The 26,588-nt window shown below is 40.1% G+C and overlaps 2 non-coding genes across 2 annotated transcripts; both read right to left on the reverse strand.

The window, feature by feature from the left end:
• Nucleotides 1–9,239: 9,239 nt before the first annotated feature.
• TRNAY-GUA (transfer RNA tyrosine (anticodon GUA)) lies at nt 9,240–9,322 on the reverse strand. Its single transcript has one exon. It is a non-coding gene; the product is annotated as a tRNA-Tyr (tRNA).
• Nucleotides 9,323–24,282: 14,960 nt separating this feature from the next.
• TRNAN-GUU (transfer RNA asparagine (anticodon GUU)) lies at nt 24,283–24,354 on the reverse strand. Its single transcript has one exon. It is a non-coding gene; the product is annotated as a tRNA-Asn (tRNA).
• Between the last annotated feature and the right edge of the window lie 2,234 nt (nt 24,355–26,588).

A 26,588-nucleotide genomic window follows, 5' to 3' on the forward strand; every position in this document is an offset into this window, starting at 1 on the left:
CATAGCCGTCGTAACGTCCGATTTTCTTTGGACTGTTTTTGTGCATAACATTAGGACCCGAGAACCCCCTGCTAGATTATGACCACTGCCATGTTTAGATAGCTCATGTTACGAGCTTCGTTTTGATATGTAGTTCGTTCGATTCCGATGCACGGTTTAGGAGAAACGACCGTTTCAAGTAACGGCGTTTCGTGAACGAAACTTTTCCCCTTGCCTTACTTTGAAACATAGGTTAAAGACCAAAAATGGTTAATTAATGTATGAAACATTTATGGTAAGTGTGTTAGGCAGTTGGTAAGACACTCGCGAAAGAATCGCCTTAAAACTCGTAAAGGTTAAATTATTAAAAATGGTGGAGCCGAGGGTACTCGAGTGACTTAAGAGAATCAGTAAGCGCAAAACAAGCGTTAGAGTCTAAGTTAGTTAAAGTATAGATTTACAAGTGACTTTGGTTTAATTCCAACTTACTTGTTGTTTATAGGTTACCAGACTCGTCCCGAGCCATTCGTAACCCCCAGTCGCTCAGGCAAGTTTTCTACCCGTTATACTGTTGTTGTGATGTATATATGTATATGCATTATCTTGCGATAGATGCATGATGTTTATATTAGCAAATGTTGCAATATATTGAAGCATGCTGCTATGGTATATATATGCATGCCTGTTTCATATTCTTTCCATATATAATTGTTGATTCAGTTGATAATACCTATGCTAGAGGATAGCGGTAACTTGCATATACCCTTAGTATAGGGACCCAAAAGGTAGGAAATATTTTCTAAACCGGGAGTCGAGGATCCCGAGTAGATTTTGTATATATGTATATATATACATATATATTTATATAAATATATGGTTATAGTTTTCAAAACTATTAATCGAATAAGGTTTATTCGATAACTTTATTTTATTTAATGAATATTATTTTGAATATTCATTCGAGGACTTATGACTCCTTTATTTTATTATTGAATATTATTTGAATATTCATTTGAGGATGTATGACTCCTTTATTTTATTTAATGAATATTATTTATAATATTCATTCGAGATATTATGACTCCGCTTATTACTAAAATATATTCCTTATTTTATTAAAGAATAAGGTGTCAATAGTCAAACTTATTTTCGATTATTCAAATAAAGATAGTACTTTCATATAAGTATATCTTTGGTTATTTGATATCCATTTCAAGTTTAAGTTTTAATACTTCTACTTCGATTATTTTTATAAAGATTATTCTTTATGGGAATATTATTTAAATAATAATATTCAGACATTTTCTAAATATAATGGGGACTGATTTACTTCATTAAATCAGCTTTACCCCAAACATTCTTAAAAATGTTTTCGAGTCTTCAAAATGAATTTAAAAGGTAGAGCGGATCCCAAAACTTGTTTTCAAATTCAAGATCTTCCATTTTAAGGGGACTTGAATACTCGCTCAAAAACCTAAGGGATCCGGCTCTGTGGTGTATTTTATATTCGCAACAAGGTTGCTGTTTTGTTAAATGAATCGATTACTTACCCAACACTCGGGAAGTAAAATTCTTGGAACAAGTTAATCCATTAACAGGCATCGCCTGGGAAACATCGGTGAGTTCTCCTTTCCAACTAGATACGACTTCTTGGTGGAGCCGTATCAACAAGTTTCTACTTGGGGAAAGGGGGAACGAGCTTTACAGTTTCAGAGTCATGGATTTCATCTGAACTAGGAGTGGCGTAAGTGGTCGAGTGGCGCCGGCCCAGCCTTATTATATTGGCCCAAATGGCCTGGAAGTTCCGCTAAGGCGGTCCATTCCTTAGGAGTTCAGTGTTCGGTTGACAAGTAAATCCGACAGGTTCTCCTCTACATGTAGAAAATGGTGGGGTTGTACTACTACGACTGATCATCGTAAGTGGTCTTCCTGGCGCGGCAAACTCCCGTAATGAGTTCATCATCCAATTGGATATTTCTGCAACACTACCCAGAGCACTTCGATAGAAAGGCTACGGCTGGGCGATTGTTGAGTGTTGGCAGGGTCAAGTTTTCAAAATGATGTTTGCATCAAATGAAGTATCTCGTAACTTCATTTTATTTTGATGATATTTTAAAGATTTAATCTATTCAAATCTGGTCTTGTAGTCTCATCTACGTGATGAACTTTTGAAACTAATTATAACTTGAACGGTGGTAGTTCAAGTAGTATTTGGAAAAGATATAAGTATATTGGAGTATCTTGTAACTTCATCTTTTAAACTTATATCTAGTAAATGATTATCTTATGCATGACAAAGATTTTCAGAAAAAAAAAACGTTGAGACAAGGTTAGATATATGAGATCACCTTGCAACAATATTTTTATACAGTTATAAACTGGAACTCTGTGTATATTATGTATGGAAGAGGACTTCCAAGATTTTGAAAAGTATATATGTATATATACTGAATATTTTGCGACTTCATCGCATTAAGATATCAACTTGGTTCATTTCTTTTGACCAAGACTTTCATGAGTACTATGAGAAGGCTCATATACTATTAATCATTATACATATTATTTTGGTGGGCTTGCTGCTCACCCTTGCTTTCTTCTTTCATCACACAACAACAGATAGAAAAGATGAACAGAACCAAGCTCCCGATTCGCAAGCGATTAGGAGACATTCCGCAGTTTTCTAGAAGCATTGATGCCGCCGTAGCTGAGGTAGGAACTACCAATAGGCTAGGCTTTCAACTTTTGATGAACCAGATTTATTTATATTTATGAATTGTAATAATGGCAAAGAAATGTAAATTTATTCAGAAAACCTTTTAAGGTGTATTGGCAGATAATTGTGGAATAAAATGACTTGTGGTTATTTTTGGATGTTCATCTCTGAGACTATAACGTGTGGTGTGTGTGTTTATTGTGGGGTCACAGTACAGAGTAGTTGAGTAATTATTAAGATTGAGTGTTATTAAGGGAAATGGAACTCGTGACGACCCGGATCCCCGACCCCGGATCTGGGGGTGTTACATAATCAACCCGACCTCAGACTCTTTCTTCTAAAAAAGAAATTTATATATATATCTTTCTTTTTCTTTTTTAAAAAAGCTGCAAGACCAAAACGGGGTGCAAAGAACCGAAAGCCCTTCTTTTAAGTTCCTCCCAGATACATGGCTTACATACCCGGCCCAACATTCTTGGAAAACAATCGAATCGAGGGTTCGGAGGAGAATTGGCCATTCAATCTTGTGAACTAATCGAGACCAAAATTGGAGAAAGAGATACAAACGGAGAGGAATAACCAATCGATGAAAGAACATGAAACCATTCTGTTTCAATAGAGGTACAAGAAAGGGTTGGGGGCAATGAAGTAGGTGAAGTGGTTGGATTTTGCGAGCTGTTCCAACCACTGCTGGATGTGATTCCAAGAGCCGAACGAGAATGAATACCACACAGAAGAGTCAAGACCAGGCTCCCTAATGGAATGTTTAACCGATCCATTCCGGATCGACCGAATTGGTACAGAAGTTGTAACATGGGAAAACCACGGAAAACACGACTTATTTGAATAACCCAGTGACCTACCAATTGTAGAAGTAGGATTTTTGGCAAGCAATAAGCACTTAAATAATACAATTCAAGTGTACCATCTTCTTTATCATTTCGAGGAAAAGGTGCGGAAGGAAAAGGAAACAGCGGAGGGATCCGAATCGGACCTAAATGGGAATGACATGAAAAGTCTTTTTCAAAACCTAGCATTAAGGGTGTTACGACTGATATACGAGAGGAATAGAGAAAAACTCGTGATTGGTGTGGAGGGGAAGATCTGTTTATGATATAGTGAAAGAAAGAGTCGTCTCATTTCCTTACTTCTTCGTTCTTTCTAATTCATTCACTTCAAGACTGGTTCTGAACGCCGCATAACATCATCTTCAACCAACCTCCACCTTCCCACCCTTTCTTTGAACCTTGTTCAATGATCGAACTTAAAGATATGAACTGAGTGCCATTTGATGAGTAACTGAGAACAAAGGAGAGGGATATGGAAAGAATGAAGTAATGAAAGAGGAAGTCATTGCTAGTAGTAACGACTTGTCACGATCCATTGGTTCATATAGAATCCATGTCCTAGGTGTATCAAAAAACATTCTTTTCGCTAAGCGTATATAATAAAATAGAGTGAAAGGGTCCACCCCGAAACCAAGGGGGTACTAACTAACAGCTGAGTCCTCTCCGAACCGCAGGAGATAGTTGCCCATCATACGGCTCACCAACTTCACTTGCCTCTATGGGGGGCTCGCTCCAGGCAGGTTCGGATCACTTACAATACACGGCTCTACGAAGAAAGGGGTTGGGTTAGGATCGTTTTCAATATGATTCTTTTCCTGTATTTGTTCGATGAGAAATGCGAGACGAAAAAGGAACCCATCTTTTCGACTGGGAAATGCGAGTCTGTTTTGTCCACTTTCTCCATCCCCCTCTATAAAAATGATGAAAAAAGGGAAGGCGAGCTTGCTTCTTAATTCTCGTCTTTAATCTCTTCCATCCCTGCCTCGCTCGTTGTCACCTATGTTGAAGAAAGATTTGGAACCCTGTAGAGAATGAAGAGGGGCCAGGGATCTTCCTCTCAACAGTGCTTCTCGAGGCTCCACCCTCCCCCCTGAATAAGTAAGGCCCCGTTAGCCTGGGCGAAGATGGGGATAAAGAGTAAGGATTGAAGCCCCCTTAGCTCTGCCAGGCACTGGACAGGGGTTAGCTCTGTAAATGTGTAGAGCCAAGTGTAGTGTGGTGTAGTAGTAGGCACTTCTAGGCCCCTTCCCGGCTACTGGATCGCTCCAGTGCTTCGGGTACTACGGACCCTCTGCCATCCATTGCAGCAGAGCCGTTTCATGAGCGGGGGGGCTAAGCACAGTTCTTTGAATCAAACGTTGAATGAAATCGATTCTCTTTTTATAAAAAAAATAGAAATCGGATAGGATAGCTGGATGGATCTATCTTTTATTCATATATATTACTCAAAAAAAGGATTTCTATAGTTAAGTAGCGTAGCAAGAAGCCCCAAATCCTTGATTTGGCCAGGAAAGACTGCACTGCTTTGGGCCCAGGAAGCGAAGGGAATGAGCTCGGCTGCTTCTCCTCCAAACTTTTTATCCGTGCCCGTTTCGCATGCGCTTCGCGCGCCATTGGCGCTTTGCTCTCCTCTTATTCTTCATTGGACGGTTCGGATGGACTTCGCCGTTCTTTCCCAACATAAATTTAAAAGGCTGTATCACATCGAGATGTCGATTCGTTTTCCGCCCCCAATGAGATGGGGAATTTGTAACCCCCTATTTATACTTTTTGGCCCTTCATCTTTATGAATCGAGACCCGGCCCGGCTCGCGTCGTTCCAACAACCGGCGGGGAGCACCTCAGTATACGATCGCGCGTAGTAACTGGGAGTCCTATTACACCTAAGGCCAACTTCAATTCACCAAACCAAGGTTCATCTCGTGTAGTGATTGTGAACTCGTACAAGGATATTGAGTAGACGGTTGATGTATCAGACTCGACCCTATCTTTCGTAGCATGCATTCCCATCCGTGTCGCAACTGATTCGGTAAGCTACGTGTCCGGTGCACGGAGAACTGCCTTCGGTCCCCCAAACTGACTTACTCGTGGCAACCTTCCGGCCGCCCAACGACCTATAACGCTAGTCACTATTCCCACTGGGGCTAGGAAGTAAGCCCCACAACCCAAAGCGGCAAAAAACAAATAGAATTTGCTACAAAAGCCGGCTAACGGGGGTATTCCTGCGTATGAGAACATAGTAATGGAGAAGGTAATAGCCGAAATAGGATTCGTTTTGGCTAGAGCGCCCAAATCCGCTATATATTTGACACGGGTTTGCCGTAATGCTGAAACTATGGCGAATGCATCTATCGTCATTGATGCATAAATAAAGATACCAATTAGTAGTGATTGAATTCCTTCTATGGTTCCGCACGAGAAACCAGTACGAATATAACCTACATGTCCAATTGAACTATGAGCTAGAAGTCTTTTTACTTTCGTTTGGGCCATGGCGGCCAGTGCTCCTAAGATCATAGAAGCAATGCTGCAGAAAAAGAAGATTTGTTGCAATGTAGCTCCATAAGAACCATAAATAGAAACACGTGAAATATTAGCAGAAATAGAGATTTTAGGCGCAATAGAAAGGAATGCTGTAACCGGGGTGGGTGAACCCTCATAGATATCAGGTGCCCACATATATAGAGTCAAAAGAGATATGGAATCCGGGGGGGTGGGTGGTTTTCTTCGGGGCTCGAGAGATGGAATAGATAGGGCCCACAAGTTTTTAATTCGCCGCTGGGGAATTCACACGAAAGGGAACGACGAATTCTCAACAAAAAAAGTGCTCTCTGAACCGAACGTGAAAGTCGTTTTCCATCAGACGGCTGTTCCCGTAACTCTACTCTCGACTTGGATTATATATCCAAAAAGGTCCGCTCTCGGCCATTCCACGCGCTGCCCTAGCAGAGGCGCGGTTATCTGAAGTGGATTCTCTCTTTTGTAGTAGATGCCGAACCTGCTGCCCCATTGACTAAGAGGGGGGCGGGCGCAGCAGCTACATGGACCCCTTCCTTTCTGTTGTTGCCAGCGCTTTCCCGGGCCGAGCCGGAATTCTTTATTCTATTAGAAAGGGCAGGTAAAGCCCGAAGGCTGCTATCCCAATAGGCCAGCGGGCGGAACGAGGAGAGAGCCCGACAATCATACCGCCGCGGTCGAAAAAGCGTGTTCCCTTCAGATAAGACGCACCGTAGGCCATCCTCGGCCTTCTTCGTTTTCGATGAAAAACAAAGAAAATATCGATCTCCGAAAGCCTTTTCCTTCCCCCGACGCGTCTCCCCCCCCCCCTCGTCGAGCCTTTCCTTTAATGGTTGGGGGAAGCATTCCCTTATCTGAACTTGGCGGACATTCTTTCCAGCCTGCCTCAAATAGGGGGGTGGGGTTGGTTTGAACATAAGCTCAAACATGATTTGAAGGGTCCTAGCTCCGCCATGCGTTCCATACAAAATATGGAAAGCAGCAGGGATGACAAAAAGAGGGCGCTTTCCTGTGTTGCACTGAAAAAAAAGGACCTAAGAGAAGAGCGTCTTCTCTTAGCTTTCTTCCTCCCGCGCCCGCCGCCGCCCGGTCCGCGTTAGAGGGGAAGATTCGCAAAGCGGGAAAAGGCAGAGGGAGGGGGAGCACCATCTTATTATCTTCGCGATAACTTCCGGATCGAAGAAGCATTCGGAACGGGCTCCGCGTTCATAAAGAGCAGATGGATCCTATCCCCTATATCGAACACTCATTCCTATCTATTGATAGAAAGATCTTCGTAAAATACCGGACTTTTCCTTTTTTTAATAATTCCTCATATCCAAGGCAGCTTATCACAAGCACCCCGCCCCATACGACTAGTTGGGGGGGCTGTTCGCCTTTTGAATCAAACAAAGTAAGTAGTAGGGGCTTCATAGCGACTTTCATTCTAAAGGAAAGCGAAGAACCAACTTTTCTTTTAGTCAAATAAGAGCCCTACTTCCCTCTTTGCGACCTCATCACTGAAATTAAAGTGCAAACCCATTTCTTAGTCACCGGGCTGAGCGCACCTTTGGTACTTCAGTAGGGCGAGCTGTTTGATAGCGACTTCTTTCGTTTGGTAGGGCGGCGAAAGGCTACTTCAATCTAGAAAACAGCCGGAAACTCGAGAGGGTCGCCTTTGGAAACGTTCGCCGGTAACCAAAGTGTCACTCCTTCCTTTTGATTATGTCGTGACGCTGACTGAATCCAATCCATAAACCCAGGAAACGAAACAAAGTTCGTTCCCTTTCGTCAAGTAGGTAAACAAGTAGGTAAAGTAGGCATACGAGCCACTTTTGCTTTGCCTTAGACTCTATTGGAACAAAGCAAAGAAGGAGGGGGAATGGAGAAAGGAAAGGGACAAGGGCGGTCTTGCTTGGCGCGAAGGCTGCTGGTTCGGGGGTAGAGTACAGTACTAAAGGTCCTCGGACTTCCAGGCGGTTTTTCTTTTGGGCAGCTGTTCACCGTTGGATCTCGCCAATACAGCCCCCTATAGTTTTCGTTACCGAGATATCTTTTTTTTCATTGTTCCCAGGTATTTTTTGGGTAATCTGCTCCCATGCTGCAAACAGTAAAATCTGAACTTCACTTTGTCGCCCTTCTTTCTTTCCTCGCGAGCAGGAAGCACACCAGCAGCGCGCGTTGCGTGATTCTACTGTGTTTTTTGCACTTGACTGGGTGGATAGTTGACCGGAAGATAACTTCGATTCGCCCGGCCAGCAGGCGGGCGGCGTGCTTATCTTGTGTGACAACACTACGAGTGGCTCTTCTAGGCGGGCAGCTGTGTGACAACGCTACAGAGAAAGCGGCGCTTTCGTGTAACATGCTATGGTCTCAACGCCCTTACGAGGTAGTGATGAGTTTCACGCGCTCTAAGCGCGGCCCGCGCGCGGTTAGGAAGATTGGCCGCAATCTGAGCGGTACCACCCACCCTACCCTACCACCTATAGGCGGCCGTCTGTCCTACAGCCGCCCGAAAAGGAACTGCAGTGATCTTGAATAGGGATCCTACAGCGATAGATAGAATCCTCATAAAAATACCACTAGATCGAGCACCAGTGATTTCGTATCCGGTCAAAATCTTGGCTAATTGATCAAAGTGGGTAGCTCCAATAGACCCATAGATCATGGAACAAATAGGGTGGGTAGGCCCAACCACCACACTACACGTATAGACGCGAACCCCCCTCGTTACCGTACGTGCGACTCTCACCGCATACGGCTCGCACAAAGACTCCTAAATCCACCCCGAGCCTTTTCTTTTATTCCACCTCTCCTCTCCAATCCTCGATAAAACTTGCGTTCCCCAGGCGCTAATTAAATGGGGGTCTTTCCTTTTCGCCTATCGTATGTATCGGCTTGGCTTCGTCCCGAACCAGGGGGGCATTTTTGCTTGCGCGTGCGTGTAGGAAGGCCGGCGGCTCCATAAGCTAAAAGACTACGACTACAAGCCAAGCCGGAAGCGACTCGCTTCTATTCTCGCTGGGATTGGACATAGATGGGGGATTTATAAATCGTAGTAGTTCGCCAACCTCTCTTACTAACATACGATACAATTTCACTTCACGACACGGCCAAAAAAAGAAAGAAAGAGCTTCGGCTCGGTTGGCCTTCCTACGCTGACGAATGCCTCTTTTCTCTTCTCTGAAGTCTACAACAAACAAGTGGGAGAGGCAGGATTCGAACCTACGTAGAAAAACTTCAACAGATTTACAGTCTGCCGCTTTTGACCACTCGGCCACTCTCCCCTTCCCGGGCCCGGGCCGGGGCCCCCCTCAATGGGTTAGAAGAAGGAGGGCGGCGCTCTGAATCAATCAAAACAAGCTTATTGATTTCATTGAAGGGAACTAAGACTATTAGCTTAGCTAGCGTTCCGGGAGAATCTAGTCATTTAGTCATAACAATATCTGTAAAGCAAGGGGCAAGGCTTCTATGATAGCTTCCCCTCATGTAGTCGTCGGCCTTCCCCGGCCCCCCTTCGTCGCTTCTGGCGAAGCTGCGGGTTCATGAGCAAGTGAATGAACGAGCCATGTTCCTAAAAGGAGTGACCATCTTTGTTTTCTTCCCTTCCCCTATCCCTTCAAAGCCCTTGTATAGGTTGGGCGCTAGCGCTTGACTAATAGAATAGGAAAGTAAGGCTCTTCTGCTGAGCGAAGCTGCGAGCCTACCCTTCTCGAGCCTACTTAAATAGCTTACGCTTACCAAGCCTTATGTAATAACCCCAATTTTTGAGAAATTTTGAAACCCTTATGAATAGTGTTTTTGCTGAACGAGAAAACTTTTCATGCCACGCTATGTAGGGGTTCTGTTATTGATCTTATGGGATATTATTAGTACTCTATGTGGTATATAAGTGTATGTAAAGATCGTCAGAATCCAATTCCGAACACTTTGATTTTTCCCGGAAATCCACAAGATACGGAGAGAATTGAGTATAAGGTAACAGGATAAAAAGGATTGAAATTAAAGGATTATAGGAGAGGATCATAAAAGGAATATAATATATTGAGAAAGGCTAAGGGAACCTAAGTAATAAGATCCCGGGTATGATCCCTCAAACGATAAACGAGAACGAAAGTTAAGCGAACCGTATAACAGATCAGCGGTCATTAGGCAAACGATTAGGAAGTTAATCAAAGGGATTAGTGGGAATGATGTCATCCAACCAATAGAAAGAGGACAAGGAAGGGAGAATGACATCATGAGGATGACATAAGCATGACATGGGAAGGAAGGAGGTGTGGTTGAATGAGAACCACACAAATTCAAGGGCAAGAAGGTAATTGACTAAAGCAAGCACAAAAACCAAGCAACCAAGCCAAGCAAAAATCATTTTCATCAAAAATCAAAAGCAACCAAGGCTTGTTCATGAAGCTCTCGGGTGGTTTTCTTAAAATTTGAAGATCCAAGCTCCACCACTTACTATTTAGCAAGGTAATTATCTAAGCTTCCCCATGGATAGTTACATACTTCCTATAAGTTTAAGCTTCTAATTCCAAGCCAATCTTTTTCTATAAATCAAGGAAGAAGATGGTGAATAGTAACCTTCAAGAAATAACTTTAGTTTTCTTGAATTTTTATGAAAGATTAAGGTTATACAAGCAAGGATCAAGGTTCTTTTAGGCATTCAAAGCTCTTGGGTTGTGTTAGGAAGCTTCAAGGAGGTATAAACAACTTTCACCTTTAACTTATAGTTTGAACTTTGAGTTTTGATGAGTTTATGGATGGATTAATGTATATATAGAAATATCCATGTATGTATAGCAAGATCCATGTATGTTAGATGGTTTGGTTGGATTTGTGGTGATTTTGGATATGAATCTTGGTTAATGGTTAATGAATCTTAAGTTATGGTTAGTAGATCATGTTTGTGGTTGAATAAGTTGGAAAACCTTGAGATTATGGACTGACTTTGCCTTGATATAAGTTGTGTTTGAGGTATTGATGATGGTTGGGTGGTTTGTAGTGAATTGGTAAAGAATTGGAGTGGTATAAATATTGGTAATCGCGTAAACATAGCCGTCGTAACGTCCGATTTTCTTTAGACTGTTTTGTGCATAACATTAGGACCCGAGGACCCCCTGCTAGATTATGACCACTGCCATGTTTAGGTAGCTCATGTTACGAGCTTCGTTTTGATATGTAGTTCGTTCGATTCCGATGTACGGTTTAGGAGAAACGACCGTTTCAAGTAACGGCGTTTCGCGAACGAAACTTTTTCCCTCGCCTTACTTTGAAACATAGGTTAAAGACCAAAAAGGGTTAATTAATCTATGAAACATTTATGGTAAGTGTTTTAGGCAGTTGGTAAGACATTCGCGAAGGAATCGCTTTAAAACTCGTAAAGGTTAAATTATTAAAAATGGTGGAGCCGAGGGTACCCGAGTGACTTAAGCAAATCAGTGAGCGCAAAACAAGCGTTAGAGTCTAAGTTAGTTAAAGTATAGATTTACAAGTGACTTTGGTTTAATTCCAACTTACTTGTTGCTTATAGGTTACCAGACTCGTCCCGAGCCATTCGTAACCCCCAGTCGCTCAGGCAAGTTTTCTACCCGTTATACTGTTGTTGTGATGAATATATGTATATGCATTATCTTGCGATAGATGCATGTTGGTTAATTAGCAAATGTTGCGATATATTGAAGCATGCTGATATGGTATATATATATGCATGCATGTTTCGTATTCTTGATTTATATATCTGTTGGTTCAAGTGCTTATTCGTTGCATAATACCTATGCTAGAGATAAGCGGTATTTGCGTATACCCTTAGTATAGGGACCCAAAGGTGAAAATATTTTCAAAAACCGGGAGTCGAGGATCCCGAGTAGATTTTATATATATGGATATGGATATTTATATATATATATATATATTTATATATATATATGGTTATAGTTTTCCAAACTATTAATCGAATAAGGTTTATTCGATAGCTTGAAACTTTATTTTATTATTGAATATTATTTCGAATATTATTCGAAGGCATATGACTCCTTTTATTTATTTATCTGAATATTATTTGAATATTCATTCGAGGGCTTATGACTCTTTTATATTATTTATTGAATATTATTTGAATATTCATTCGAGGACTTATGACTCTTTTATATTATTTATTGAATATTATTTGAATATTCATTTGAGGATGTATGACTCCTGTATTTTATTTAATGAATATTATTTATAATATTCATTCGAGGTATTATGACTCAGCTTATTTTATTTATTGAATATTATTTGAATATTCATTTGAGGATCTATGACTCCGATTATTTGCTGAGGTATATTCTTTATTTTATTAAAGAATAAGGTGTAAATAATCAAACTTATTTTCGATTATTCAAATAAAGATAATACTTTCATATAAGTATATCTTTGGTTATTTAATACTCGTTTCAAGTATAAGTTTTAATACTTCTACATCAAATTATTTTTATAAAGATTATTCTTTATGGGAATATTATTTAATTAATAATATTCAGTCATTTTCTAAATATTCTGGGGACTGATTTACTTCATTAAATCAGCTTTACTCCAAACACTCTTTAAAGTGTTTTCGAGTCTTCAAAATGATTTTTAAAAGTCAGAGTGGATCCCAAAACTCTTTTTTTTATATTTAAGATCTTCCTTTTAAGGGGATTTAAATACTCGCTCAAAACCTGGGGAATCCGGCTCTGTGGTGTATTTTATATTCGCAACGAGGTTGCTGTTTTGAGAAAACAATTTGATTACTTGCCCAATGTTCGGGAAGTAAGTCCATTTGATTGAGTCGGCATAAGCGACAGGCCGGGGTACAGTCTATTATTGTGTAAGTGGCTGGGTGGCAGTCCATCAACGCGTGAGGGGCCGGGGTACGGTCTAGCGCGAGGTCCTAATGCGGCCAGGGTGATGACCGGTGAGGAATTCATCCATCTACAGTAGAAAAGGTTACTTATTGGTATCTTTGCCTGATCAGCAAGATATCGGGTTTATGCCAAAATTCTTTTCCTTTCCAAAATTCATTGGATGTTTCAAACTCTGTTCATACTTTACATAACAGAGGTTTCAGGAAATGTTGAAAGGGGTATATATGTGGATATATATATATCGGGACTAAATAAAGTATCTCATAACTTTTTCATTCAATAATATTTCAAAGATTGAATCTATTCAAATCTTGTCTTGTAGTCTCATCTATGTGATGAACTTTTGAAACTGGTTATAACTTGAACGGTGGTAGTTCAAGTAGTATTGGGAAAGATATAAGTATATTGGGGTATTTTGTAACCTCATCTTTTAAACTTATATCTAATTAATAATTGTCTTATGAATGACAAAGATTTTCAGAAAAACGTTGAGACAAGGTTAGATATATGAGATCACCTTGCAACGATATTTTTTTTATACAGTTGTACACTGGGACTTTGTGTATATTATGCATGGAAGAGGACTTCCAATATTTTGAAAAGTATATGTGTATATATACTGAATATTTTGCGACTTCATCGCATTAAGATATCAAACTTGGTTCATTTCTTTTGACCAAAACTTTCATGAGTATTATGAGTAGGCTCATATAATGTAAATCATTATACATATTATTTTGGTGGGCTTGCTGCTCACCCTTGCTTTATTTCTTCATCACACAACAACAGTTAGGAAAGATGGCCAGACTCCAGCAGACCCAGCGCAAGCGCGTGGGAAGCGTCCCGCGTCTTCCCGTTGATGTTGTGGCTGCTATAGCTGCAGAGGTAGATCTATTTGTAGATCAGACCATCTACTTTTGAGAATCAATTATGTATAATTATAACTTGTGGCAGATAATGGCAATTAACTGTAAATTTATCAAGTAATCATTTTGGGTTGTAATAACTTTTAAATTGTGGATTCAAAGACTTGTACTTATTTAAATTTCATCTCTGAGACTATAACGGGTTGTGGTGTGTGTTAGTGTGGGGTCACAGCATAAGGTTATTTATTATTAATTAAGTGAAGTGATATTGTGGAAAGAAAGACCCTGACGACCCGGATCCCCGACCCCGGATCTGGGGGTGTTACAGAAATGGTATCAGAGCTAAGCGTTATAAACCTCAGAGATGATGGGACGTTAAGATAATAAGTTCACTAAGATAATAAGAACTCTTGCCAAGTTCATAGTCGGACTACCTAACGTAGTACTGACAGTTAAAACCCTTATGGGAACCCTTATAAATGTAGCGATAGAAGCGTAGTTCGTTATCGTATAGAGTAGCGGGACTCCGAACCCTGAGGTTGAGGAGCAACAGCGCGATGATGTTTTATTACTAATTGGAGATCGGATTGTGGATCCGATAGAGTGTCCTAATGCAGGACCGGATGATGTTGATATTGAGGATGTAGCGGTTGAGGATGTTGTCCTAGAAGGGATAGTTGCTGAGAAGGATCCCATGGAGGATCCTGACAAGAATGAATAAAGGACCACTGATGAATTGATGACCATGGTTAGGTCGACTACCAGAGGTAGGATTGGTCGGTCACTACCGGAGGTTCGTTCAAGTTTGTAAAGATAGTAGCCCCTTTAACACGGCTTACTCGTAAGACTGAGAAGTTCGAATGGACAGAGAAATGCGAGAACAGCTTTCAAGAACTAAAGCAGAGGTTGGTGATGGCCCTATGCTGGCATTGCCGGATGGAAAAGGAGATTTTGTGAAATGTAGTGACGCTTCGCATAAGGAATTAGGGTGCTTCTTAGCACAGCAAGATAATCGCGTCTGCGTCAAGAAAATTAAGGTAATATGAAATTTGATATCACCGCCCATGAGCTTGGGCTCGTGGCAATACTTTTTCCCTAAAGATTGGAGGCACTACTTGTATGGAGAGAAGTGCAAGATTTACACAAACCATAGGAGCTCTAGTACATTTTTACGTAGAAAGAGCTCAACATACGCCAGAGGAGGCGGTTAGAGCTAATCAAGAATTATGATTGGGAGATTCTTTATCATTCGGGGAAAGCCTATATGGTGGCTGATGCCCTTAGTAAAAAGGAGAGACTCAAGATGATAATGTCTTTTGGAGAGTTTATAAGAGATTTTGAGAAAATGGAAATAGTAGTGAAGGTAACCGGAGCCGGTACCGAAAAGCTGTTTGAGATAGCAATACAGCCCGAATTATTGGAAAAGAACATATTGTGCCAGTAAAGGTGATGAATGAAGGCAGAGAGCCAACAAATAAATATGAGATTAATACCGAGAAAGATGATAAGGGAGTAATGAGGTATTCCTACAGAATTTGGGTTCCAATTGTTCAAAAGCTTAAAGATGAGATCTTAGATGACAGCTAGTTTGAGGAATAAGATTTAGAGCAAACCCTGAACGTGATAGTCAGGGAGGTCGCCATCAAGATAGAAGGAACCCATAACATAATGAAGTGAAAATGAGGATTTAAAATATGAAGGATGGCCCCGATTATGGGGAGGAGGAGGAAATGTTCAGACTAAGGAAACAGAAAGTCGAGTAAGGAAAGGAGACCCGAGACGGTACTCCTATACGGCAATTCATGGACCTGTCTAAAAAGAACTTAGACTATTATCCCCAACCACCACCCTGAGGAGACAGTACGGTGAGAAATTCTTTCAGGACCTTTAAGTCATTAAGCTCTCAGAGTTCCAAGGAACAAGCTGACCCAGCCGAGGCAAGAGCCTGGCTAAAGGAAATAGAGGAATCATTTGAGATTCTAAATGATTGACGAACCACAAAGGACTATTTTTGTCACTTACCCTCCTAAGAGAGAGGCCACCCGCTGGTGAAAGACCAAGAAAGGCACGGAGCCAGAGGTTATAATAAACTGATTTAAGTTCAGCCAATTATTTTCGGGAAAGTAATTCCCAAGGTTATGGAGAGAGTGTAAAAGCTTTAGAGCCAGAACAAAGGAAGACGAGTATGATGAATTATGAATTTAAGTTGTAAAAGTTATCAAGATTCGTTCTGAGGACACGAATCCAGAATGACGGGATGTTTAAAATCAATGCTTATGTTGTGTTAGTTCATGAAATAATGATAAGGAAGTTGGGTATGAGGAAACCCTAAAGACTCGTAGTAATAGAAATAGAAAAGTAAGTAATCGTCAGGATGAGGGTGATTCACCATGAGTTAAAATTGATGGTTGAGGGCATAAGAGATACATATATATTATCCCCTGTAAGTTGGGAGGATTCGAAGAAACCTTGAGATAGTTCGAAGGATAAATAATGAGACGCGGATAGACTGAGGAGACGAGAAAGTAAGAAATTAAGAAAATTGGATGAAGGAAGTGACCTTCAAGAATGTGAAGTGTAAGACCGGTGGCTTGTTACCCAAAAAGGGAGACGCCAGGTATGGGAGGTATCCCAACATTGAGGTGACTGTTGAGATAAACAACAAAAGTAAATAAGGAATTATTAAGAAGAAGTTCACGTTGAACACGACCAATATCTTCCAGATCATCCATGTGATCATTACCAAATCAGGAAAGAAAAGCGGATAACCATTGTTATCTTTTGGAGGCCATATGGATTGACCTCAATTTGAATAAGGATGCTATTATGAAGTTAGGTATAGACTATCGAGGTGGGAATGATGGATAAGATAATCTATCAAGGATATATGACTTGATTTATCCGTGGAAGGATGCAGGTACCTTTTAAAGGTGGAATTAAGGATAGAACATTGGTAACTTAAAATGAATCCTAGGGGACTGCATAAAGGTTGGCATGTCACCCTTAATAGGGATAGTGTGAGTTTTGACAGTATGAATTGGAAATGATTAAGGTAATAACAACCTTTAAGGATCAGTGGAGAAATTTTTCAGAAGTATATAGACAATGGTTCTAGTAATAGTGAATGGTATTTTGATATGCCCTGTATCTAGGGAATACAGGAGGAACGATTGAAGGATAACCTTAGAGGTTTTACAAGGAGAAAGGTAATATTCAAAATTCTCAAGAATAAGAATGTTGATAAAGGAAATATGACATAATTATAATGTTGCCAAGTGGGGCACGTGTTAAACCACGAGAAAGTATGGATCGAACCAGTAATGGTCAAAATTGTTCAGGGCAATTAGGACTTAAGATAAAAGATGTTCTAAGTATGATTGAGAGTCAGTCTTGACAGTGATTAGCCTCTAAAGACTGAGGCAATAACTTATGGAAAAATGGTGATATTTTTTTTTTCTTTTCTTTCCCATCTGATTTTAAGGAAAACATCTTCACTCAAGCAGTGATCGGAAATAAGGTAGGAAATTTATTTGGAGGTGGTTAAAATGACATTGACTGTAAGGAAATTTTACTATCAGGAAAGGCCAAAGAGGTGGCCGACACTTTAAAGGTAAGTGGATAATTATAGGCGCGTGTGCCAAAAGAATACAGTGATGATGGTTAAAAATGTGAAGGTTGAATTATGGGTTGGAAGATTGACATTCCTTCTGATGACTGTGCAATACCCAACCGTAATAGTAGTTGGTAAAGGTTTAATTTGTGTAATCGCCATGAACGGGCTATCTATCTTAGAAGGTACTATCTTGAGAATGAGCCTGGACCATGTTTCAAAAGGACTAAACGAACCTTTGAGTAAGTCTTCTATTTAAGGCATATGGTTTAGAATGGTATTAACCTGCTACCGTTGCTTTGATGGAAACTCTTCTGCAATTTTATCTGCTTCATGTCATGATGTATGTCAGGATCAGGAGTGTTCTTCATGAATCAGGAATGGTGATTATGTTACCTCCGTAGAAGGATTTGATACGAGATGTATGGACTCCGTATGGTTAGCTATTAAGACTTCATGGAAAATGAATGACTACAGTAGGTCAGTGGTGGACCATAGTAAGGTAGCAATGATTCTGCGAGTAATGAGCTGATTACAACCGTGAGAGTTGTATTGGAATGGGTGTTGAGATTGAGTACCACTAATCGGGTCGTGGTAGTGTATAAGTTATCATTGATAGACTAATTAAGTAGAGTATCTACCTAGTGAATAATTATTCTTTCTTATCAATAGAGAGTCGTATTATTATACGAGGAAGGATGCGGTGCAAGCATAGAATTCTAGTAACGATGATGTATAGAATGAGATCCCAGATTCGATTTTCGATGTCGAGGGAGTTTCAAAGGTAATTGTGTATAAGCTCGAGGAAGAGCATGGGTCCATAGAATGATGGACGGGATAGCGAAAATATTTAGGCATGGGAAATACGAGGCTATAATGCTTGATGCTGATATAAATACGTATATGTTTTGTTCTCCTATGATAAACCTCTATAGTTCAGAGGTAGGTTCCAAGCCAGATATTTTGTGGCAGTATATTTTTTTCATATATACAATTCTCTTCAGTTCGTTCTTTTCTCTTCTTTTCATTTCATGTAAGCTGAGAAGAACAACCCTTCCAGAAGGGGAGGTATTGCCGAATGACTATCTATCTTTGTGATAGAAGCCTAGTAGGATACCACATGTTGTTTAATTGCTTGTCAAGTACTAAAGGCTGGCCACCTTCTGTACTAACTATGCGATATAACAAGTGTTCATGATCATAGTGATCTCTCAACAAATTCCTTTACTTCTATTTGATTGATTAAATTTTGGAAAATAGAAACCACTGAAAAAGGAGTAATAAAGTGGTGGTAGTATGCGGAATGGGAACACATTCGTGATACTAAGGTTGACGTGGTTATTAAAAGGTTATAGAACGCTAACGAGCACAAGTATAACCAGTATAATATTAGGAATGGAAGGTAGTAGCGATTACGAACTGGAAAAGAATGGGTATTGAGAAGCAAAAGTTCTAATGATAAAAGCTATAATGGGAGTCTGTGCAATAGACTTGAAAGAATTTGGAATGATCACTTAATTCGGATTGAGTTATCTTACGACAATAGATCATATGTCATTATCGAGATGTCGCCTTATGAGATCCTTGAGGGAAGACAATGTCGATCTCCCTTACGTTAGGATGAAGTTGTAGAGCGCAAGATGCTCGGACCTGCAGTAGTCCAAAGGACCAAGGATATGATAGATCTAATCAGAGGACGGCTGGTAGTAGCCCAAGATGGACATGATAAGTATGTTGATTTGACACGAAAGGATAAAGAGTATGAAATAGGGGACCTAGTAATGTTATAGGTATCCCTTGGAAAGGATTGATGAGGTTCGGAAAGAAAGGAAAGCTAAGTCTACAATTTGTTGGACCCTTGGATATATTAAGACGTTTGGGAAGTTAGCATATGAGCTAGCCCTAACCCCGAACATGTAGCAAGTTCATAACGTGTTCCACGTATCAATGTTAAGGAAGTGTAATTCGGATGCCAGTCAAATAGGGGCATATGAGCGCATAGATATGCAACCCGACGTAACCTTTATGGAGCAACCAGGAAGGGTTATAGAGTGAAAACGAACAAGTGCTTAGGAGAAGGATTATCAAACTAGGCAGAGTTTGGTGGTAGAACCACAATGTGGAAAATTGACTCGAGAGTTAGAATGTGTAATGCTAATAAAGTATCCCCATTTGTTTTCTATCTGATTCCGGGACGGAATCCTTTTAAGGAGGGGAGACTGTAATAACCCCAATTTTTGAGAAATTTTGAAACCCTTATGAATAGTGTTTTTGCTGAACGAGAAAACTTTTCATGCCACGCTATGTAGGGGTTCTGTTATTGATCTTATGGGATATTATTAGTACTCTATGTGGTATATAAGTGTATGTAAAGATCGTCAGAATCCAATTCCGAACACTTTGATTTTTCCCGGAAATCCACAAGATACGGAGAGAATTGAGTATAAGGTAACAGGATAAAAAGGATTGAAATTAAAGGATTATAGGAGAGGATCATAAAAGGAATATAATATATTGAGAAAGGCTAAGGGAACCTAAGTAATAAGATCCCGGGTATGATCCCTCAAACGATAAACGAGAACGAAAGTTAAGCGAACCGTATAACAGATCAGCGGTCATTAGGCAAACGATTAGGAAGTTAATCAAAGGGATTAGTGGGAATGATGTCATCCAACCAATAGAAAGAGGACAAGGAAGGGAGAATGACATCATGAGGATGACATAAGCATGACATGGGAAGGAAGGAGGTGTGGTTGAATGAGAACCACACAAATTCAAGGGCAAGAAGGTAATTGACTAAAGCAAGCACAAAAACCAAGCAACCAAGCCAAGCAAAAATCATTTTCATCAAAAATCAAAAGCAACCAAGGCTTGTTCATGAAGCTCTCGGGTGGTTTTCTTAAAATTTGAAGATCCAAGCTCCACCACTTACTATTTAGCAAGGTAATTATCTAAGCTTCCCCATGGATAGTTACATACTTCCTATAAGTTTAAGCTTCTAATTCCAAGCCAATCTTTTTCTATAAATCAAGGAAGAAGATGGTGAATAGTAACCTTCAAGAAATAACTTTAGTTTTCTTGAATTTTTATGAAAGATTAAGGTTATACAAGCAAGGATCAAGGTTCTTTTAGGCATTCAAAGCTCTTGGGTTGTGTTAGGAAGCTTCAAGGAGGTATAAACAACTTTCACCTTTAACTTATAGTTTGAACTTTGAGTTTTGATGAGTTTATGGATGGATTAATGTATATATAGAAATATCCATGTATGTATAGCAAGATCCATGTATGTTAGATGGTTTGGTTGGATTTGTGGTGATTTTGGATATGAATCTTGGTTAATGGTTAATGAATCTTAAGTTATGGTTAGTAGATCATGTTTGTGGTTGAATAAGTTGGAAAACCTTGAGATTATGGACTGACTTTGCCTTGATATAAGTTGTGTTTGAGGTATTGATGATGGTTGGGTGGTTTGTAGTGAATTGGTAAAGAATTGGAGTGGTATAAATATTGGTAATCGCGTAAACATAGCCGTCGTAACGTCCGATTTTCTTTAGACTGTTTTGTGCATAACATTAGGACCCGAGGACCCCCTGCTAGATTATTACCACTGCCATGTTTAGGTAGCTCATGTTACGAGCTTCGTTTTGATATGTAGTTCGTTCGATTCCGATGTACGGTTTAGGAGAAACGACCGTTTCAAGTAACGGCGTTTCGCGAACGAAACTTTTTCCCTCGCCTTACTTTGAAACATAGGTTAAAGACCAAAAAGGGTTAATTAATCTATGAAACATTTATGGTAAGTGTTTTAGGCAGTTGGTAAGACATTCGCGAAGGAATCGCTTTAAAACTCGTAAAGGTTAAATTATTAAAAATGGTGGAGCCGAGGGTACCCGAGTGACTTAAGCAAATCAGTGAGCGCAAAACAAGCGTTAGAGTCTAAGTTAGTTAAAGTATAGATTTACAAGTGACTTTGGTTTAATTCCAACTTACTTGTTGCTTATAGGTTACCAGACTCGTCCCGAGCCATTCGTAACCCCCAGTCGCTCAGGCAAGTTTTCTACCCGTTATACTGTTGTTGTGATGAATATATGTATATGCATTATCTTGCGATAGATGCATGTTGGTTAATTAGCAAATGTTGCGATATATTGAAGCATGCTGATATGGTATATATATATGCATGCCTGTTTCGTATTCTTGATTTATATATCTGTTGGTTCAAGTGCTTATTCGTTGCATAATACCTATGCTAGAGATAAGCGGTATTTGCGTATACCCTTAGTATAGGGACCCAAAGGTGAAAATATTTTCAAAAACCGGGAGTCGAGGATCCCGAGTAGATTTTATATATATGGATATGGATATTTATATATATATATATATATATATTTATATATATATATGGTTATAGTTTTCCAAACTATTAATCGAATAAGGTTTATTCGATAGCTTGAAACTTTATTTTATTATTGAATATTATTTCGAATATTATTCGAAGGCATATGACTCCTTTTATTTATTTATCTGAATATTATTTGAATATTCATTCGAGGGCTTATGACTCTTTTATATTATTTATTGAATATTATTTGAATATTCATTCGAGGACTTATGACTCTTTTATATTATTTATTGAATATTATTTGAATATTCATTTGAGGATGTATGACTCCTGTATTTTATTTAATGAATATTATTTATAATATTCATTCGAGGTATTATGACTCAGCTTATTTTATTTATTGAATATTATTTGAATATTCATTTGAGGATCTATGACTCCGATTATTTGCTGAGGTATATTCTTTATTTTATTAAAGAATAAGGTGTAAATAATCAAACTTATTTTCGATTATTCAAATAAAGATAATACTTTCATATAAGTATATCTTTGGTTATTTAATACTCGTTTCAAGTATAAGTTTTAATACTTCTACATCAAATTATTTTTATAAAGATTATTCTTTATGGGAATATTATTTAATTAATAATATTCAGTCATTTTCTAAATATTCTGGGGACTGATTTACTTCATTAAATCAGCTTTACTCCAAACACTCTTTAAAGTGTTTTCGAGTCTTCAAAATGATTTTTAAAAGTCAGAGTGGATCCCAAAACTCTTTTTTTTTATATTTAAGATCTTCCTTTTAAGGGGATTTAAATACTCGCTCAAAACCTGGGGAATCCGGCTCTGTGGTGTATTTTATATTCGCAACGAGGTTGCTGTTTTGAGAAAACAATTTGATTACTTGCCCAATGTTCGGGAAGTAAGTCCATTTGATTGAGTCGGCATAAGCGACAGGCCGGGGTACGGTCTATTATTGTGTAAGTGGCTGGGTGGCAGTCCATCAACGCGTGAGGGGCCGGGGTACGGTCTAGCGCGAGGTCCTAATGCGGCCAGGGTGATGACCGGTGAGGAATTCATCCATCTACAGTAGAAAAGGTTACTTATTGGTATCTTTGCCTGATCAGCAAGATATCGGGTTTATGCCAAAATTCTTTTCCTTTCCAAAATTCATTGGATGTTTCAAACTCTGTTCATACTTTACATAACAGAGGTTTCAGGAAATGTTGAAAGGGGTATATATATGTGGATATATATATATCGGGACTAAATAAAGTATCTCATAACTTTTTCATTCAATAATATTTCAAAGATTGAATCTATTCAAATCTTGTCTTGTAGTCTCATCTATGTGATGAACTTTTGAAACTGGTTATAACTTGAACGGTGGTAGTTCAAGTAGTATTGGGAAAGATATAAGTATATTGGGGTATTTTGTAACCTCATCTTTTAAACTTATATCTAATTAATAATTGTCTTATGAATGACAAAGATTTTCAGAAAAACGTTGAGACAAGGTTAGATATATGAGATCACCTTGCAACGATATTTTTTTTATACAGTTGTACACTGGGACTTTGTGTATATTATGCATGGAAGAGGACTTCCAATATTTTGAAAAGTATATGTGTATATATACTGAATATTTTGCGACTTCATCGCATTAAGATATCAAACTTGGTTCATTTCTTTTGACCAAAACTTTCATGAGTATTATGAGTAGGCTCATATAATGTAAATCATTATACATATTATTTTGGTGGGCTTGCTGCTCACCCTTGCTTTATTTCTTCATCACACAACAACAGTTAGGAAAGATGGCCAGACTCCAGCAGACCCAGCGCAAGCGCGTGGGAAGCGTCCCGCGTCTTCCCGTTGATGTTGTGGCTGCTATAGCTGCAGAGGTAGATCTATTTGTAGATCAGACCATCTACTTTTGAGAATCAATTATGTATAATTATAACTTGTGGCAGATAATGGCAATTAACTGTAAATTTATCAAGTAATCATTTTGGGTTGTAATAACTTTTAAATTGTGGATTCAAAGACTTGTACTTATTTAAATTTCATCTCTGAGACTATAACGGGTTGTGGTGTGTGTTAGTGTGGGGTCACAGCATAAGGTTATTTATTATTAATTAAGTGAAGTGATATTGTGAAAATAAAGACCGTGACGACCCGGATCCCCGACCCCGGATCTGGGGGTGTTACACCTTAGGTACTCAAATAGGGCTACAGCAAGCAAAGCAAGCTTTCCCCCTTCGTTTGTTGTGGGTCGCGCCTCACCGCAGGCACTGAATGAATGAAATGAGTGGGACTAATTCCTTCCGGCCAATGAAGATACTACTCCAGTCTTCCCATTCATTCCCAGTGGATCCTTCTTCTCCCTAAGAATGGAACAAACCAAATTCACCTATACGAGAGTGAGGAAAAAAACCAACAAGAAACTTCCCACTTTTGATGTTCCACGATTCTGCTAGTTTAGAAACTAAGGAGAAGGACAGGGGTTGCTAGGTCAGAAAAGCGAGAACTCTAAAATCTCCCCAAGTAGGATTTGAACCTACGACCAGTCAGTTAACAGCCGACCGCTCTACCACTGAGCTACTGAGGAACAACGGACTTAAGGAAGCCGGCTCTCGTTCTTTGGACCAACCTATGACCGAACAAAAAGGAGTTCGTCGCTCTTTTTCACATACACCGGGAGAAAGGGTTACGATAGCAAGCCCCTCCCCGGCCGGAGAGCCTCCAGAACAAGGAGGCGGCGATCAACCATCCGCTCTCGAGATTCATATTGATCAATCGATCTCCGCGTCCTGCCAGTTCGCTAAGTAGACTCACTCTACCGAGGGGCAACAAAGGCTGGAACTCTTCCTGCCAAAAACAAGGGACCTACTTCTCATCCTAGGAGTTAGCAGGTATGAAAGAGTCCCTCTCTGTCTGTCTCTCCGAGTTTATACTACTAAGTAGCACTTATGCTATTCAATCATAGAATCAATTCCGATCAAGCGGAAACTATATATGTTATTAGTCAAGCACTAACGCCCTATCTAGAGTCTATAGTAAGGGGCCTCGTTAGCGCGCCCCTTTTCTTTCTCAAAGTCAAGTTTCTCGCTTGTTAGTAAAGCTTTGAAGCCCCTACTTTTATGTTATATGGGATATTTGAAGAAGCGCGGGTTTGGAACCCTATGGGCTGGTCTCGATCTCGCTTGATGGTTGGTGCCCCTCTCGATGATTGATTGTTGACTCAACATTTATTTCGTGCTTGAGTTGGAGGGCTCTCCCTCCATCCATCGAGTCAAGTAATTCGCTATCGGAAATTTTTCCGCCGCCTATCTTATGCCATGCTTCTTCTTTCTCCGAATCGGTTTCTAGTGTCAGTCAATCAAGATTCGCCATCAAGAGAGGGAAGAGCCTTTACTTTAGGACTTTAGGTTAGGCCGGTCTCGTCATTCACGCAATTCCCCCGTCCATCGATTGATCGCGCGAGTACGCATCCAGTCAGCGCATAGCGAATTAAAAAAGCGTTCATCTTGGATTATCTTCCTCAATCAAAATTGATATCAATTGATCCCTATTCATTCGGTCAAAGTCTCCACGGCCTTTTCATACCCCTCTACTAAGAGGTGCACCATGTTGATAGGAATCGGCAAAGACCTTCTTGTACACGTCCTCGAGGGCAGCATTCATGGCAATCATTACTACTTTCTCCCGAGGGCATGGTATGGCTTTGTTCTTGGTGTTGTTTAATAGATAGATGCCGAGTGCCGCTTTTCCCCGTCCGGGAATCTCCATCTGCTTTAAGTGGGTGAGCTAGAATCCTTATGCCAGGTTGGTTGTTCAAAAGACTTTATCTTTACCCCTTGCATCTTCATCTTTTCGAAAGCCCATACCTAGCCTTCTGGATCTGCATTAGTCCTATTTCAGGTGCAAAGCCTCTTCAATAAAGACCTCTTTCTCTCTTTCTTTTCTTTCTCCCCCATTTCTCTTTTTGTTGATTGAAAGAGAATAAGCGCTATCCGTTGAGTAAAGGGGGGGTTGCTACAGTGATTCGGGCGGTTGGTGGCCCCTTCGAGAGTTGCGGGTCCTTGCCCCGCTGCATGAGTGGTAGCTCCCGCTCAAAACTCCTCCGACACGAGTCCTAGTCGTTGCGCTGCGGTCCGTTTCCCGGCTTCGCTTGCGCGATTTGCACTTCTGATTGGTTCCATATCCATCCCCAACCCTAACGAATCGAGTATGAAGGGGGCAGTCAAGCGGTTCGGGTTTTCGGTCGGTTCCCGTTCGCCTGCCCCCCTCATACATAGTCCATTAGTGGGTAGGGCGGTAAACTTAGAGGGCGCCCGCCTCCTCTTCAGACGTGTCCTCGATAACCTGGCGGTTCTTCGGTCTCCGCTTTGGGGGCGGGAGTGCGGGTTTCCTTTTCCTCAACCAATTCGGTTGTGTCAGCCGGCCTAACATTTTGTTATGAGCTGGCTAGACAAAGGTGGATTTAAGGTAAGATATATTTGAGTTCAAATGGCACAGGACCTTCGATCGACCATAGGGCGTATTCTACCCTTACCGAATTCATTTCATTATATTATTAAAATGAAAGCGTAACGTAAAAAGCGACTTCTCGTGTTGATGTTGCATTTCTTTGGTTTGGAAGTTCCAGAATGTTTTCTGTGGATTTATAACAAAGGAAAGCCCTACCATTTGATTGATTCAAGTTCCGTGCTGCTCACCGCTCCTCGAGGCCAAGGACGGGGTCGAACCGTCATTCCAGGATTTGCAGTCCGATACATTTCCATTATGTTACCTAGCCAAACCCGCCACCTCATGTGCCAAAGTAAAACGGCTGTTCTTCCT

Source organism: Apium graveolens, chromosome 5, assembly GCF_009905375.1.
Source record: "Apium graveolens cultivar Ventura chromosome 5, ASM990537v1, whole genome shotgun sequence".
Lineage (NCBI taxonomy): Eukaryota > Viridiplantae > Streptophyta > Magnoliopsida > Apiales > Apiaceae > Apium > Apium graveolens.